Source organism: Cryptomeria japonica, chromosome 7 (assembly GCF_030272615.1).
Source record: "Cryptomeria japonica chromosome 7, Sugi_1.0, whole genome shotgun sequence".
NCBI lineage: Eukaryota > Viridiplantae > Streptophyta > Pinopsida > Cupressales > Cupressaceae > Cryptomeria > Cryptomeria japonica.
The window spans coordinates 442,865,788-442,883,526 of NC_081411.1; the positions used below are offsets into that span (position 1 = coordinate 442,865,788).

Below are 17,739 nucleotides of genomic sequence, written 5' to 3' on the forward strand. Positions count from 1 at the left end.
TTATCAATACCACTCCTTTTAAAAATAATTTACAAATATCAAGGTGAACAAGTTCCAAACATCAAAATCAATGAAGTTTAGATCCATAATCTATGATTAGACATATACATATCTATAGGCCTAAAGGTCATTTTTATAGTCATGAAAGTGGGATGGAGCAAAAAATAACAATTTTTTAAGTCTCAAGGCAATCATGCAACATGCCCTAATTTTTTGACACATTAACAAATCATTAGGTAACATTTGTCAAAACAAAAATTGGCATCGCACCTAGAGCTAAGTACCATTATTTTATCTATTTAAATTATAAGCATATATTTCGATATCTTTATCAACCTTTAACCCTTTAACATTTATTTCTCCATTTATTATTGTTATCTAATCAATTTGCATAGGATATTTATGTGAGGAGCATTATTTTACCTTACAATGTCTAATTGACTATTCATTTACCCCTTTATTTGACTTAGATTGTTTTAGGTTGTGATTAATTTATCTATATCTACATATTGAAACTATTCACTATAATTCCTTTCAACTTATAACTAAACACAATCTTTTTTAAGTTTGAGAATGTGATCATATTATTTTCAAATGCCAATCCTCATAGAATGGGGCCTCTCTTAGATTGCAAAAAGGATCCATCTTAGCTCACCAAATATTAATGAATTCCTCTAGGCTCTTTGCATTTCAATCATTTTTATTAATCATCATTTTGTATTTTTTATAATTTTTTAGTGAGCGGGAAAATAGCTACATTAAAATAATGTAAGTTTGTAGAGACGAAAATGTATCATTCACAAATTTCCCTGATCATTTTAGTGTCTCTTTGACCCTTTATCTCTAGCATAGTAGCCTAGTACTCGAATGTTGTATTCTTGTGCAAAAGTTGTCATTTAACTTAACCTTGAGATGAACTTGAGTCCCCATCCCCTAGTGGTTTGGACCCAACCCTTAATCTTGTTATTTTTATTCCTAAGGGTTAAGACCACTAGGGTGGGCTTAAACTTGGTTCATGACTACACATACATGACCTTTACCCACCCTAGCTAAAATTAAATTTAGTCATGGATTCATTCTAGCCATCTATTTTCCACTAACTCTAGCATGCTATATTCATATTTGAATGTTCAAGTTTGTATGAAAGGACAAATCCCTTAGGTCATTTTAGACATCTACCCAAACATTGACACCTTACTTGATTAATATATCATTCACATAAATAATATCGCATCAACATCCATAGTTAAAATGATGTATACATAGACATTTTCATTGGATTGATATGTACTTGTTTTAAAAGTATTAAATTAATACATAGGGCTTGACTACCATCAAGATGGTATTACATGCTTTATTAATACTTTTAAGCACCATTCTATTTGGGTACACAAAGGTAATCATTTTTTAAAGATTAGAGCTACTTGGTTAAAACTACAATTTCAAGTTTAAGGTTGCAATTCCTAGATGAAGATTATGTGTATAGTTTTAAAGCATATAGTGCTGGGCATGCAATCCCGTTTACGATCGATTGATAGGCTAGAATGTTAGATAACCTTAAGATTATGTGATAAAAAATCAATTATGATTATTATATTAATTTAATTAGTACAATAAAGGAGACACATGAACCTACATGCAAACCACAATATACACATGAGACACATGTATATGTAGGGAACCCCTATGAAAAAAATATATACCAATAAGAGAACAACAAAAATTAAATTCATGTGAAAATATATCTAATATACTAGGTATCTCTTGTAGATGATATCAATGTACAAACTACAACATATGATTTGCTGACACCAAAAAATGTAGGTCCACTTCCTATAATAAAACCTTACTCACGAGGCTATGGTTGTCATCATGCAAGTGAAATAAACTCATTAACAAAATGTGGAAGTTTAATGACCAATTTTATGAGAGTGGGTTATTACTCCTACACTTTGAGCTTATCTTAGATTCGTGAGTATGCCTCAATAGGCATTCAAATCAAATTAAACAAAATGGATAACCAAAACAACTATAACCAAACCTAAATGCAATATTAATCCCAAATACTATCATTAGGTTAAGGCAAACTAGTTGCATGTAACCCTTACATAGCTAATATGTCCGTGGAAGCATGAACCACATAAAATATAGATATTGACTATTCACTTGAGAATATTTCCCTAGTTATATCAACAACCATAGGTACATAAAATATTACCTAACCAAGGTATTGATTAATGGTTTGATTTGAATGATTTGAGATTGATGAATGGTTTTAGATTGTTGCCTATCTACTGGGAAATAGAGTCACATCATTGAAAGGAGAACAAACATGAACATAAGAACATGCAATTATGTATTACTATACACCAATGAATATGAAACCTTGCAAATGACACACTAATTAATGAATATTCATACATAACATAAGAAATATTGTTATAATACTTGTAATGTTTTTAAGATATTATCATATCCATTTAACTCTAGATTGCATTATGCCCACAAGTGTGGCAAGAGAAAATATTTACAACCATCAAAGATCCTATTGAATGCATACAAAGTGTCATGGAGACATTTGACAACACAAAATCCCATTACAATACTAGTTTTCATCTATTCCACGAGCTTGCAGTCTCTCAATGGACTAAACAATGGTGTTGATAGATGCGCTACAACTTTTTTGACATCTAAAATACTATTGTTGAATAAACCCAGGCTCTAAAATGAGAAAAACAACCAACATATACCTAAGGTAGAAAAATCCTATGATGACTCACTTTAGCATACTTAGATCCATGATTTGAAAACAAATCATGCCCATAATGGGCATCCCCGCTAAAAGAGAGAGATTCACATTCAATTTCAATAGTTGAGAAGAGGGGTGTTATTAATATGGGTATGCGTAATAGATAGGCTCGAAAACATGTTAAAACATGACTCACATCTCATTAGGCCCAAAAATTCCATAAAAACTCAAATTACACTTGAATAGGCCTAAAATGCCTCTTGGCATTAAATAACTCAAACCCTTGACAAAAGGAGCTATTGTGGGTTACGGCCTGGGCTTAACGCTTACCATGTAATGCATGGCCATTGGGCTTATCACATAATGTTTGGCAATCGTGCTCAACCACAATCAAACATTAATAAAAAACCTTGACCAGGCACGTAGCCATTAGGTGATGGATGTTGAGATTATGCCATATCGCATGCCAAACATGGAAAAAAACCAAGTGGAACATAAAAAGTCTGACATTGTAGCAATTAGAAAATTATTAGGCCTCTTCGTTGGTGATTGGTGCTCAGGCAAGAACTATGAGTCGGAGGTTCTAGTGATTCTTGGAACCACCAAAATCTTGACTCTCTAAAACTTAACCATCTTTGCCCAAAAGTTAACCAAAAAGAACTTTAGGAACACTCATTGAGCTATGCTACTAGATGGCCACTTCAAATCGCACATGCCACACCATTTTCATCCAAATCGGCGACTTGGGTCCCTTAGGAACAAAGTCAATAGAGGAGGAGGTTTTAGTAACCACGTGAGAGGTATATGCTAGTTTTAAAATCAAAATAATCTCTTGATGTGAAGACTTAAATTTTTTTCTTCTTCTTTGTTGGTGTGGTAAGGGAGGCTAGGAACAAGTCGATGGTTCTGATAGTTCAAAGAATAGTAAGAAGTGTTGATGGCAACACTTAAAAAAATCTTTACCTTTTATCGACACTTCCATCAAGAACATGAACATGAACCATCAATGGTTTTGATGGTGCTAGGAATAAGGAAAAATCTTGAATGAAATGTCAAAAAAAAAAAAAACCAAGGAAAAAAGAGGAAGTAGATGGTCGATGAAAGGGAAGAAATTGGAAACTCATCGATAGTTCTGATGGTTCCCATAACTGCCATCAGTGCTGGTGGAGATTCCTAAAACTAGGGAAATCTTTGATTGTCCATGAGTTGCTCAAAACAACTCCAAATTTTGGCAAACTTGAAACACATATACCCATTTAGCTCTTTTAAAGTTAGAGGGTAGAAACATATTCCATACTTACCCAATATTTGAATTTTTGAGTTTTGATGAATTAGTTAAAAGAAAGGGAGGGAGCACACAACCATGGACAAACTTTAACATGATGATATTTGCAGCCTATCTTATATTGGTTATCAATGAAGGGTCATGCAATAGGCACAAAAAATGGAAGGGAACTAGAGTGGAAAAGGGCAACATAAATTTGAGCTCCAACATGACCTCCAATGAGTTTTTATGCATTTTGAACAATCAACATCTCAAACCTCGCTCCATCCTTACAAGCAAGTAGATATAACCATGAAGATGTCTTAATGTAATTTCAACTATCTAACTACCACACACAATACCGATAGTTAGACAACCAAAACATGATTTTATATCACAAGGCCAACATATTGCATATTATATCAAACACAACTTCTTCACATGAATAAACACTGTATATAAGTAACCAATCTCTCACACTTGGTTAAAGACTTTTTGACTATTTTCACTTGAATCACTTACATGTCTTCCTATACTATAGCCAAACACCATCCATGGTTTATAGTGGTTTATAGTGGAAGATAAAAACATTTGATTGCTCCTAGTTGCTTGTGTGATCTCTTAACATCCGCTAAAACATCACCATGTTCTTAGTCATCACCACATGCACTCCAACAATGTTACATATTCATGTGCGTCATTCACACTTTCAAATAATTTATAACTACAATTGTAATAATTTTTCATGCTAAACTACAACATCTAAATCTCACCACAACTTATCACAGCTAGTACACATAACTCTATAACTTTTCACCAACATATTATCATAGATTTAATATGAATTAAAATAGCCTCACTGTCTCATTTCATCAAAAACCTCTCTAATAATTTTTAAAAAATGAATAACACATCAAAATTCCAAATACAAAACATAATTCATTTCCTAGCTTGTTAGAATTACACTATTATAGATGTGAGCAAAAATTTACATCGAATCACAAAAATATACACTTTAACAAAATATCAATTGCCACACACATAACAAAGCACCTTTTCCCCTCTTTGTTGAATATTTGTTTCAGTGTTCTATTTTACCGTTCCATTTATTTAAAGTCATAAAAATATTTGACATTATTTATGATATAAAAAATAATAAAAAATTTCTGATATTAATTGGTAAATTAATTAATTAAACTAAATATATTCTGTGCCCAGGGTTTATTTTAAACCCTGTATCTATTCCATATTGGGTAGCAGTCAGCATTTTTGGCTACAATACAGGCTGCAGGAAAGGCGAAGTACTGGGGCAGTACTTGAAATCCGATTTTTGGTAACGGAGCTCCAAATCATTACAGGTAATTTCTGTGATTTTCATAGAAATGAAAAAAATCAAATAAGGAGGCAACGATTTTCCACTTACTTCCACTGAGTGTATTTGCTTCTCATGATTGATTTATTTAAACAAGTCGTGATTGCGCCTCATTAATCTTCTCGTAGCGTTATTTTGACCAAGAGTTCGTATTACTTATTTAATTAGTCGATGGGCTATATTTTGTAGCAGCTTTCACCCAGAAATTTGTCTCACGCCGGAAAAAAGCAACTTTCAGGCAAGTTCAAACATTCCTCGCCTCACTCTAACAAATTGTAACTCGCAACCAATATTTTCGTTTTAAAGGGTTCAAAAATATTGTTTCGAGGTCAAAAATCTAGTAGCCCTAAAGTCCCGATACTTTTAGATCTACTTTTCGTTTGCTGTGAATAGATTGAAGCAGTAGGCGTAGGGAGATTGGTTTTGGTTCGTCTCATTTACAAAAAAAATCTGCTTTGGTCGGGTTTTGTAATATTTTTCCTCCCATTTTTTTTCGCCGGTAACGTTGACAGCACGATACAATTTGTACAGAATCTCGAGGTAATTCACTTGCTAGGCTTCAGTGAGTTTTTTTTGGGAATCTGTACGCGGCCGAATCATTTTTGGTTGTGTTTTATTTTGTTCTAAAACAATTCTTCTGTTATCTGTGAAATGAAGGCATTGGTTCTGTGGTTTTATCTATGACTGTTTTCAAATATGAAATTATTGTAATACCAAGTGTTAGATCTATTGTTTCTTCACGAAGAGACATTTTGAACTGTGAAATGAATTTTATTATTATTTGAGGTTTTTAAATTTTTGTTTATTTTGTTTTCCTTGGTCTTGAGGTTATTTTTGTGACAAATTTTCTTTCAGAAGTATTTTGTATTGAATGATACCAGCTACTGCTGATGTTGTAAATGCATTAGTTTCCAGAGCTATTTTCACACAGAGTGAATAGTAGAGATCGGACCATCTTCATATGTTAATCCTATTACATTCTTCTTCACAAACTTTGTACATTGTACAGCATGTTTCTTCACAATTTTGTGCCAGTATACTGGCTCTTCTACTTGAAAGACCAATCGTCACAAGGCAAAGGATTGGCATGACAAAAATAACTAAAATTTTAAAAGGTTGTGTTGAATAAGAGTGACAAACAGCTTGTTTTTCCAGATGGGTACATCCTCTCACATGGTTCATTAATTGGTTAGGGTTCAATGGTATAGTTAGGTGCCAATATGCTTTCATATTATTACATTATTTTTTGAAACCATGTGTCTAGGTTACATCAACAAAAACAAGGGTGCTACATTTGAGAGATCATCTTTCCATAGACAAATAGAAGCTAGCATCTTTGTTTTTGCATCAATTTGTGATCATTCAACATTCTCTTAGAAGACATGATTGTGTCTGTAGATCTATCCTTAAATTTTTCTCTCTAAAAATTTGATTCAAGTCTTCCATATGCAAAAAAATAAAAAATTCGAACAGTTTGGCACTTATCTCATGTGGTCTCCAATCATCCAGATTTATTCTCCCAGTGTTGTTTTCCATTGCAAGGCACACAGAGTCTCCTATAATCTGCTTTTTATGCACCCATAAAAGGTTTTAGCTACTTTTCACTGCAAAATGGTGCACTGCATTGTTTTTTCTTAATGTCATTTAACATAGGTAATGTTGGTGAGCCTTAGCTTCTTCAACCAACTCAATACTCTCCACTTAAAGCATTTTCACTTTCTAGTCTTCTATACTTTGGCACCTATACTATCATTAATCATCAGGTTTTGCGCCCCCCTCATTACTCAACTGACAGAAAACATGAATCTTGTGTCCATACTTGTTTAATAGAGTATAAGTGTCATTAAAGAAGAAAGGTTCCTATTAGTCCGTCTTCAGTCTCTCCAAAAGACCCCAAAATCTCTTGCAGGAGTAACCTTGTAAGCATTAGGTAAATTAGCTTATCCACTCCTAAATATCTTTGGACATAATAGACTGTCCTTAAATTTCAAAGCATTTTTCTTATCTAAGAAACCTGGAAAAGAACCATCATAATGTCCCCTCTTCAAACTTAAACTGTGTCCAAACGAAGAATAGATAAAATAAAATTATAACTAAAGTTTATTTTTAATAATAACAAGAGGTATGCAAAGGTTTCTTTCTATTGGAGAAAAAGGTATTTAAGAGGGACTAAACAAGGAGAAGGAGCATCATCGTTGAATACGTTTTATATCTATTTTTTTTTCCTTGTGAAGCGTAGACTGTGGTTCAATCACTTGAGGGCAAAATCTGTCAAAACCTGTCAAGGCTTGAAATTAGAGGATGAAAACCCCTAATTTAGGCAGATTTGGAGACGATTTAAAATTAAAAACATTCTAGTGAGAAGATAGATCATTGCGTACTTGGGATATTTAACAATAGGTACAAAGGAGAAGTTTTCTCTGTCTGAAATTTATCCTAGATACTGTATCTGAATTAAAATAAACTATGAAAATTGCAGTATTTTGTAGTTATATCATATATATAATTGATTGTGCTGCTATAATTGTGGATTAGATTTTATTATATAAAGAAAAATGCTGTTATAATTGTGAATTAGATTTTATTATATAAAGATAAATAAGGGAAATTTAAAGGGGACATTACAAATGGTGTCAGAGCTCTTGCTAGTCTATGAAAGAGAAACCAACAAATGATGCATGCCTAAAGGGACGTTTGATAACATGGCAGAACATATTTGTCAAAGATAATTGTGTATTTATAAGACATCAATTCCCAATATTTTTCCCCTTTTAAACTCAAGAGCTCTATTCGTAATAGTAGTGACTAGGTAAAGGAAAATCAAGTCCTAAATAATATAAATCAATGGTTTGAAAGCAAGTGATATATGTGGGAGACTAGGGCACTAAAGAGATCGAGCTTCAAGTTTACATAAGCTTCTCTACACCATTGTTTCACACAAAGAAGCATAAAACTGGAAAAAATCGTGATCAGATGCGATTATTTGGGAATTGTCTCTGGCCTTGATTTTTTTCCTAGAAAATCGCCAAAATCGGGTCAACAATTGTCAATGATTTTTATTGCATTTTAATTGCGAAAGATCCCGCGTCTAATTGGGAAAAAATCACAAATATATCAGGCATCCCTAAAAAGCTTGCAAAAACCTAAAATGCTCACGAAAGTGCACAAATAAGCCATGAATCTGCTATCTATCGCGTTGTGTGGTAGGAGATAGATCATTCCGGTCGTTGTAGTGGAGAAAGAAGGCAAAATTGACATGAAAGAAGGCAAAATCAAAGTTTTTTTGGTCTCATGACAAAGACTATTTTATTATTATGTTCCTAAGTTTCATACAATCTCTAGCTGTATCTGATCAAATCCATTATCAACGTGGGGTTTCCAGGCAGATTCCGACAAGGTTTGAGCATGGTTTCCCGTTTTTTGTATCATTTTTTGAGGTCCGACCATTCATCGAGCATGAAGGGCTTGCAGTATGTATATACTTGGGAGTTTGACAGATAGATGTGAACATTCGATTTAATTGTTTCAAAGAGTTTTATTTTTATTTATTTGACAAATGTGAACATTCGATTTAGTTGTTTCACATAGATTTATTTTTAATAGTTTTAGGTTATAAAATTTTTATTTGTTAATTATAAATTATAATATATAATTTCAATTAATTAATATAATTATTATAATATACAATTTAATTAATAATGTTCAATAAATGTTTAAAATATTAAATATACATTGTAATAGATTCATAGTTTAATATTTAATATTTTATAATTTAATTTATAATGAATATAAATGTTTAATAATATATGTTCATAATAAACTATATTTATAGTATAATAACTAATTATTAATATTATATTGTTAATTCAAATTAACATATATATTTTTTTTGATGGTAATATTTGAGATTTTATTAATTTATAATAGAAAGTATACAATAACTGCCAAAAATGTCTAACAGTCCCAAACCACCCTCTCGAAAACCACCCTTACAAACCATCTTCAAAAACCACCTTTACAAACCATCTTCAAAAACCACCTTGTACCCTTACCAGTACCCATCACTATATCTTCAAACAAAAAATAAACAGTCCGAGCATTCCAAAATGGCTCGTAACAATATCAATAACAGAGAGTTTAAACAATAAAACACTATACGAAACTGCATTGGAAACAAAAAATAGGGAATTAATCCCGAACCACAAAACCAGTCAAAACTCCATGAACAGATCTAACCAGAAGATGAGCTCGGGTCCAACCGCCTCCGTTTGCTTGCTCGGTCTCGTCCATCTGCACTCGTACCAACATTGTCAAGGGCTCTGGCCTCCTCAATGGCACACTATAGCTCCTCTTCGACCTCCATCAAGTTCACAAACAACTTCAAGGCCTCCCACCCAATTTGTGCCTCTGCCTTGAATCGAGCATAACATCTGCTATTCTGTCCCCTCAGGAAAGGAATGTATTTCTGTCCTGACAAGCGATGAAAATTCACAATGCCTTCACACAAGTCGAAGCCCCTACCAGGGACCGCCCATTCAAAGATGGATTCTAGGTTTAAGCTGTAATCTTTTGGAATAATTGCTTCCGCCACCTTTTTTTATCGGTTCCAAAGATTGCTCCAATTCCAACCCCCCTGCAACAATTAGGGAGTAAGCATCCATATTCGTTCTGTAGCGATGCTCCACAAAACCAATCCCCCCCCCCATTAATCTCTGGATGCATTTCACCAACATTTCATCTTTGTACAAAAACATCCCATTCAACCTTCTTGCCATAAAAGGCCCAAGAAACGGACAAAGCTGCTTCTTGGTCTTGAGCGTGAAGTTGGCCTCCATCCTTGCCAAACCGCCGCACTCTCCACCACCTCAAACCAGAATACTCTGCCAACCTTTAGAAAACAGGGGCAAGAACCTTCAAAACACTACACCAACTGGAAAGAAAACAATAAAGGCAACATTGGAAAAATTCGTAGACCGCTGCCTTTCAGTCCGAAATGATAGCACATTTTTTCCAATGCATTAATAAAAGCTTGCATTAAAGGCTCGTACATCTCCAGGAATGAAAGCATTGCAAACCAACCACTTTTGCACATTTCCCTTAATGCAGCCTCCGTTTCATAAATGAAAAATCAAACCATGATACGGTAGTGGTACATCTTGTCACTAAAAATTCGGCCCAAACAGCCAACTAGGCGTCCCAGTGTGTCTCTTCATCAATGGCCCCCCACCACTTAGTTACAAAATGATGCAACTCACAAGCCACATTCGATAGGTAATCCGCCACCCCATTACCAGTCCGCCTATGTGTGAAATTCGGAAGTCTTGAAAGGATCTTAATTTTGAACAAATGATACAAACTTATTGATACACCAACACGAAGAAGATCCTTTAACAATTGCCTCCATAATTACTTGAGAATCACCTTCCAAATGCACCTTCGGAGCCTTCAAATTACTCGCTAGTTCGACCGCAAGTAAGGCTGCTTGCGCTTGCGCTTCATTGTTTGTTCCATCTTGTAGACGCTAGGCTCCTTTAAACAAAATATGACCATCTTCGTTACAAGCAACACACCTTGCACTTGAAATGCCCGGAATACATCTCGACACTCCATCAAAATTAGTTTTGATCCACCCTTGCTCTGGTTTAGTCTAGGCATTGTCCGAGCCCCTCTCAGTACTAAGATTAACCTTATCTTGCCCATGAACGGGCCCAAATTAACATATATAATATTATATGATATATAATCTTTTAATTTATATTTATTATTTCTTATTATAATATTAATTTATTAAGTTGTATATAAAATAATTAACATTATAATTACACTTTTTTAATTCTTGTCTTGTAAAAATGTATATGTTTATTATTTTTATGTGTTTAATACGGATGTACCTAAATGTACCTAACTTCCAATTTTTTTTTTGCTGTACCCGAACTTGTACCCAACCTGATTCACAACTTAGTTTTATTTGCTTACAGTATCTCTATACTATGGAAATGGCCTTAAATATAAAGAAAGAGTAAAATTTGACTGTTTTTCTTCAATTTTTTACATTTTTTTGTAAGTCTGATTTTTTCCCAATTTAAAAATAAACCTTATACTTTTTGCTTTGCCAATTGATTCCCCAAACGAATAATGCTGCTATGGTTTCACATCAGCATATTAGTAACTCTTTATTAGCAAAGAAGTGGCCTTTGTCATTTGATGAGGGTTTTGAGAGCAAATTAAAAATATTTTCAGATATCAACATTGAAACAACAAACATGTTGACTTTGCTAGAGGTTATTTAAGTTGTTCATCATCACATCGGTTTTACAATATCAGTGTCAAAGTTTGTTCAACAAATATCATCAATTAATCAAAACAATATCAGCTTCTTGTTATCGAACTCTAGGTTTCCAATATGCAGTGTCATTTCCAATTAGTGGAGGTTATATGAATTGTTTGAGGAGAGTTGCCTACAAAATCTAAGGATTATTCTCATTATGAACTATTAATTAAAGATGGATTTTGATAAAGTAATAAGATTGATGTAATGATCGACATGCTGGGTCAAATGCTCCACATGATGCAAAGTAATATGAATGTGTCCAAAAATCAGAATAGTGGGGCAAGCACTTTAGGAACCAACAACAAAAATCAAAACAATTGCACATAGAGAGCAGTTGTTGGTTCTGTAGGTAGACCTCTATGACCTACTTTAATTCGTAGAGAAGAAGAAATGTTTGAGCCAAGGGTGATCTAGAGGCATAGATTTCTAGATTTGTTAATACCATAGAGTAAAATTTATTTTGAAAAGGACTTAGAAAAAGCAAAAGAAGAGACCAAGGAGACCTTGGAACCGGTCACAAATACACCAGTTTCAAATTTACAAAAGGAAGAGGTCAAGGAAGAATTTGTAGATCATAAGCCAAAAGTAAAGTGGTTAAAACCAAAGCTACCAAATATTAAGAAGGAATAGATCAGTAAGCAAGAATAGAAGGAATCCATGAAACAAAGTAGAATAAAATTAATCTACAAGACAATGTTGTTGACGAGCATAAAAGCATGGAGGATATAGCATTGGGCTCCACTATTCCTCATGATATAGATTCAGGTCACAAGGAATGTTGTAACACTTCAAATCCTTTCAAATTAGAAAAAATAGGGAAGCTTACCTCATTTCAGGCAAGTGCAAAAAATGTAATGTGGAAATTGAAATTATGTGAGGAATGGTAAAGGGCAAAAGAAGCTAAGTTGATAACTACTCGAGTAAAACATCTATAGGGCTCTAAGGAAAACTTTGCTCCCATGGATAATGAAAAGCAAGAGTTAAGGCAACAACTAGGTGTACTCCTACATCCTATATGGGAATCTTGGGAGATGATGACAAAGCACTTAGTCTTAGGTTTGCAATTTGGAGTGGTTGATCCTTTAATTCACCAAGGGCTAAGAAAGGTTAGCTTGCTTAACAAAGGTTAGTTTGTTTAACATCATCAAGGAAGAAAAGGGAAAGAAATCCAATCATTCTTACAAGTACAATTTAAAATATGGAAGAGATAATAATAACATATATTTACTTTATGTATGCTCTTTTAATATTTTTGTCATCATGGAAAGTACTTCAAGCATGGGGAAAAATGAAAGATACGGCTTGTAGTAAAGGACACCTAGATCCTTTTACTCAAATGCAAAATTATCTATGCACAAAGAAGTGGGATCTTGGTATTTAGGGCAGAGGATGCAACACTTTACTATTGGCTTGGATGTTTGCGACAATCAAGAGTTTGTATTCATTGCCTAGGATCTTTTGTGAAGGTTCCCTTATGCTTTTGTTAATACAAGTGTTCTCAATAGTAGTTGAAAGATAGACATAGTGTGAGATATATGAATGAACGTAAATTTTGTAGTACTTGGGTTGAGTAAAGCATATTTTTTCATAATGGACCTCTAGGAAGACCACATGATAGAGGATGGCACATGAGAATGGAGTTTTGTAAGCAAGGAGTAACTTGTGAAGGTTCCCTTATGCTTTTGTTAATACAAGTGTTCCCAATTGTAGTTGAAAGATAGACATAGTGTCAGATATATGAACGAGTATAAATTTTATAGTACTTGGGCTGAGCAAAGCATATTGTCTCATAATGTACCTCTAGGAAGGCCACATGATAGAGGATGGCACTTGAGAATGGAGTTTTGTAAGCAAGGGGTAACTTGTGAAGGTTCCCTTGCAAGTAGGGGAAGTGGCAATGGTACAACATTTCCCATCTTCTTATTATGGTATTCATTGGATGGAACCTTTGCTCTGAAGGTAACTATTATCACAAAAGCTTGCACCCTTGTTGAGCTATCAACTCAGCAACCTTGTGAAACATGGAAACAACCCTGAAGTGTGGAACCTTGCACAAGGGGGTTGAATCTCTGGAGAAGGCCGACTTCCTTCTCAATCCAGGTGCAGGTGTTGAACCAACTCAACACTTCAAAACTAACTCCTAGGCCTATCCTAACAAATTGTAGAGGTAAAGGGAAGAGAGAAATGCTTGAAATAAAAGGAGGTGATGCACCAAGAAGAGATTGTTCCTCTCCCTACCTGAAATGACACAAAAAATCAACTGAAACACCCAGGAGATGCACAAACTTCAGTTGTACGATTGACCCCAATGCATGTGTGAAGGTTAGAATTCATTGAATGCCAAGAGGGGAGAAGGTTTCCCACAAGTCACACTCAAATGAATTTAACACAACATATATGAGAGAAGAACCACAAAACATACACCTATGATGAAGGTAAGGAAACATACATAGCATACATAAGTTGAAAGTAGGCAAGAATGGTGATTTCAATTAATTATAAGGCTAATGGCCAAACTTACAGTTGCACAAATGCAAGATAAATACAAGAGAAGTGGGAGAGAATGGAATAGCTCAAGCCAGCAGGGAGAGAACCCTTTACAATGAGGCTTAACAACCTTTATATAGAAAAATGGTTACAAGAGTGATCATGACCCTTCTATGTTAGTCTAGGAGTGCAAGGAAGTGCATGCACTTGACTTGTACATGCAAGCCACCTAGCCATACCCACAAAAGACAATTCTGAGAAGGGTGGATTGACTGACCTTCCAAAGTCAGAGTATGCAGACATGACATAAGTCACCACAACAAGCATGGCCTCGTACTTCCCTTGATGGAAATCCTGCCAAAAACATTAAATGCACCCCTGTGGCTCCACAAAAGAAGGTGCATAAGTCACCAAAGCTGTCGGAGCATTTAAAGCTTTGAGTGTCGATCATGCTTTCCGGAAGTGTTGCAAGCCAAAAGTAGTTTGGAAGACTTCGGAGACCAGGGTCGCCGAAGTTGGGGAAACTTCAGAGACCTGGGTCACGGAAGTTGGGAAGACTTAGCAACTTGGGAACTTCGGGGTTTTGGAGTTCCGGGGTAGAAGAATTAGGAACCTGGGAACCTGGGGGTTTCAGAGTTTCGGGGTAGAAGAATTAGGAACCCGGGAATCTGGGGGTTCCGGAGTTCCAGGGTTGAAGAAATAGGAACTTGGGAACTTGGGGGAGTTCTAGGGTTGAAGAACTTAGGAACTTTGGAACCTGGGGGAGTTCTAGGGTTGAAGAACTTAGGGACTTTGGAACCTGGGGGTTTGGGAGTTCTGGGGTTGAAGAACTAGGAACTTGGGAACCTGGGGGTTCCGAAGTTTCGGGGTAGAAGAACTAGGAACTTGGGAACCTAGGGGTTCCAGAGTTCCAGGGTTGAAGAACTAGGAACTTGGGAACCTGGGGGTTCCAAAGTTCCGGGGTTGAAAACTTAGGAACTTGGGAACCTGGGGGTTCCGGAGTTCTGGGGTAGAAGAACTAGGAACTTGGGAACCTAGGGGTTTCGGAGGTTCGGGCTAGAAGAATTAGGAACTTGGGAACTTGGGGGTTCTGGAGTTCCGGGGTTGAAGACTTAGGAACTTGGGAACTTGGGGGTTCCGGAGTTCCGGGGTTGAAGACTTAGGAACTCGGGAACCTGGGGGTTCCGGAGTTTCGGGGTTGAAGAACTAGGAACTTGGGAACCTGGGGGTTCCAAAGTTTTGGGGTTGAAGACTTAGGAACTTGGGAACTTGGGGGTTCCGGAGTTCCGGGGTAGAAGAACTAGGAACTTGGGGACCTGGGGGTTCCAGAGTTTCGGGCTAGAAGAATGAGGAACTTGAGAATTTGGGGGTTCCGGAGTTCCCGGGTTGAAGACTTAGGAACTTACTTCTGACAAGACAACACTTCACATTTCATAATTCCATTGCTTTTCTCCTTGATCAACTGGGGCAGCGTTGGTCCATGGAACATATCTCTGATCGGTTCTCACTGATGGACCAAGGGTGTCATAAAATGACAATATTTTTGGCGATTTCTGCGGGATGCTTGCCTGCTAAGCATGAAGTCCAGAAGCCTGTGTAATCCATTGGGCACAGAGTCACAACTGCAAGAAAGAAGAAAACTCTCTCTTCTGTAATCTGCAAAGAATCAAGATCAACCATTCTGAAGGGGAACAGCCTGTGCTCGTGCACTTCTTGGAAAACAAGAAACCTAACTATTATTTACATTGCTACAATAAGAGGCAAATGATGCTATTGCCTCTGTCAAAGAGGAGCCTTTTGAAGGAGTTGATCCCCCTCGTACCATTGTTACATTCACCATCTAGCTGCAATGGTTGAAATCTCTTGTATGCATGCATTAGATCATACATACTACTCATGTGGTGAAAGAACACTTCGCCATTCACCTTGCCACCATAGGGAAGCCATAGAAAATAGCCACCTGAGACATCCGGGGATGCATGAAGCATACATATAGTAGCAAGGGGGGAGTTTTTTAGGAGTTGGCTAGCATCAAAAGAACTATTCCTTGTAAAAGAGAAGCATCTCTATCATACAAGGGGGCATCATTTTTTTCACAATAGCCGACCTCCTCTTGGTGTGAGTCAAAACCAAAGGAAAAGGCCTCGAACTCACACGGTGATGAAAAGTATACCATATCTCTGTCTTGGCCTGCACAAGGGGGCTCTTCAGACACATAAAATTGGAAACTTTGAATCTCGGGTATACTGTCAAGTTGAGCAACCAAAAGACTGTTGGCATGACCAACATGTTGATGCTCAATGTCGTCAAACTTGGCATGTTGGTCTCAAGTGAAACATTCAAGCTCAGGCACATCATCCCTAATGCCAAAAGAAACATCTTCACCTTGAATGAAGACCTCATACTCAACATCATCACTTTCAGGGATATGGGAGAACCAACATACATCATAATCACATGTGCTAATATCCAACTCATCAGCACATATCTTAGGATTATGAGACACCTCACAAGAAGATCTAAAATCTTTAGATTGTCTCTTTGTTTTTGTTTCCTCCTCTAGGCAACAAAATGCAACAACCTCAGGTTCATGGCATGATCCATCCGCCATGCAATCTGTAGTACAAACATTACCCCTTGTGCCCTCCTCAAGACTAGCATTTTGCTCCAGAGCTACCACCGGGGGAGGTGTAGACATATCCTTCTCCTCATGATCAATAAAGGAAGATTGTCAAATGAGAGGACAATGTCCTCTTCTTTTCCTTCACACTCTTGTTCAATGATCTACTGTTGCAACTGATTAATTCTCAATATCCTCTTGCAGCATTGTCGATTCTTCCTCCTTTAGATCATATGAAGATTCACCAATGGATGATTGAACCCCTTCGTCATCATGAGGGTGGGAACCATCCGTCCTCCATACAACAGGTCTGCCCTTAAAAAGGGAGATAGCATCAGGAAAGGGCCTAGGTGGTGGGGTGTTTTGCAAAAGGCACCGAGGAGAAGGCTCTTGTATAACAACAACTGGAGCTCCCTTGAAACCTGAAACTTTAAAACTAGGGGGGGAAGTTGAAGGCTTGGGAGGTCTCTCCTACTTGAAGCTTGGGATTTCAAACTTAGGAACCTTAGGGGCAAAAACCTCCTCCTGTATAAGCCACATCTCTATGGCTGCTAGTTGCTCAATTTCTTTCTTCCTAGCAAAGGCAAGCTGCCTTGCAAGGAACTCCCTATGTTGTCTTTGGGCTCCCATCTGTTGTTGCTAAAGTTGAGCCTGATAAGCAAGCTGATCTTGCTGTAAATCCCACTCCTGTTGTCTCTTCAACTCTTTGAGCTGCTTGGTGAAATCAAGCAACACACTTTTGATTTCTGCAATTTGCCTTTTTTTGTCATCTTGGGGCTAGTTGGGCTGCCAATAAGGTTGAGCAGGGGTGGGTGGGTGGCAAGCGTTAGGAAAGTACCCACCTATTGCTGAAGTGAAGTTGTTTGGGTTGAAACTAGGAGCAGTCCTAGTTCGGTCCTGTTGGTAAGGAGGGGAA

General features: G+C 36.4%; 1 protein-coding gene across 4 annotated transcripts in view; it reads left to right on the forward strand.

The window, feature by feature from the left end:
* The first annotated feature begins 5,213 nt into the window (after window positions 1-5,213).
* Window positions 5,214-17,739, forward strand: part of LOC131030395 (uncharacterized) — a 31,373-nt gene continuing 18,847 nt past the window's right edge. Inside the window, exons 1-2 of one of the 4 annotated variants that reach the window (XM_057961203.1) lie at window positions 5,217-5,371; window positions 5,578-5,623. The gene's annotated coding sequence lies outside the window, so the exon portion shown is untranslated. Of the gene's footprint in view, window positions 5,372-5,574; window positions 5,624-5,743; window positions 5,926-17,739 lie in introns of those variants that run through there. The other 3 variants (XM_057961204.2, XM_057961202.1, XM_057961205.2) reach the window with 3 other exon arrangements.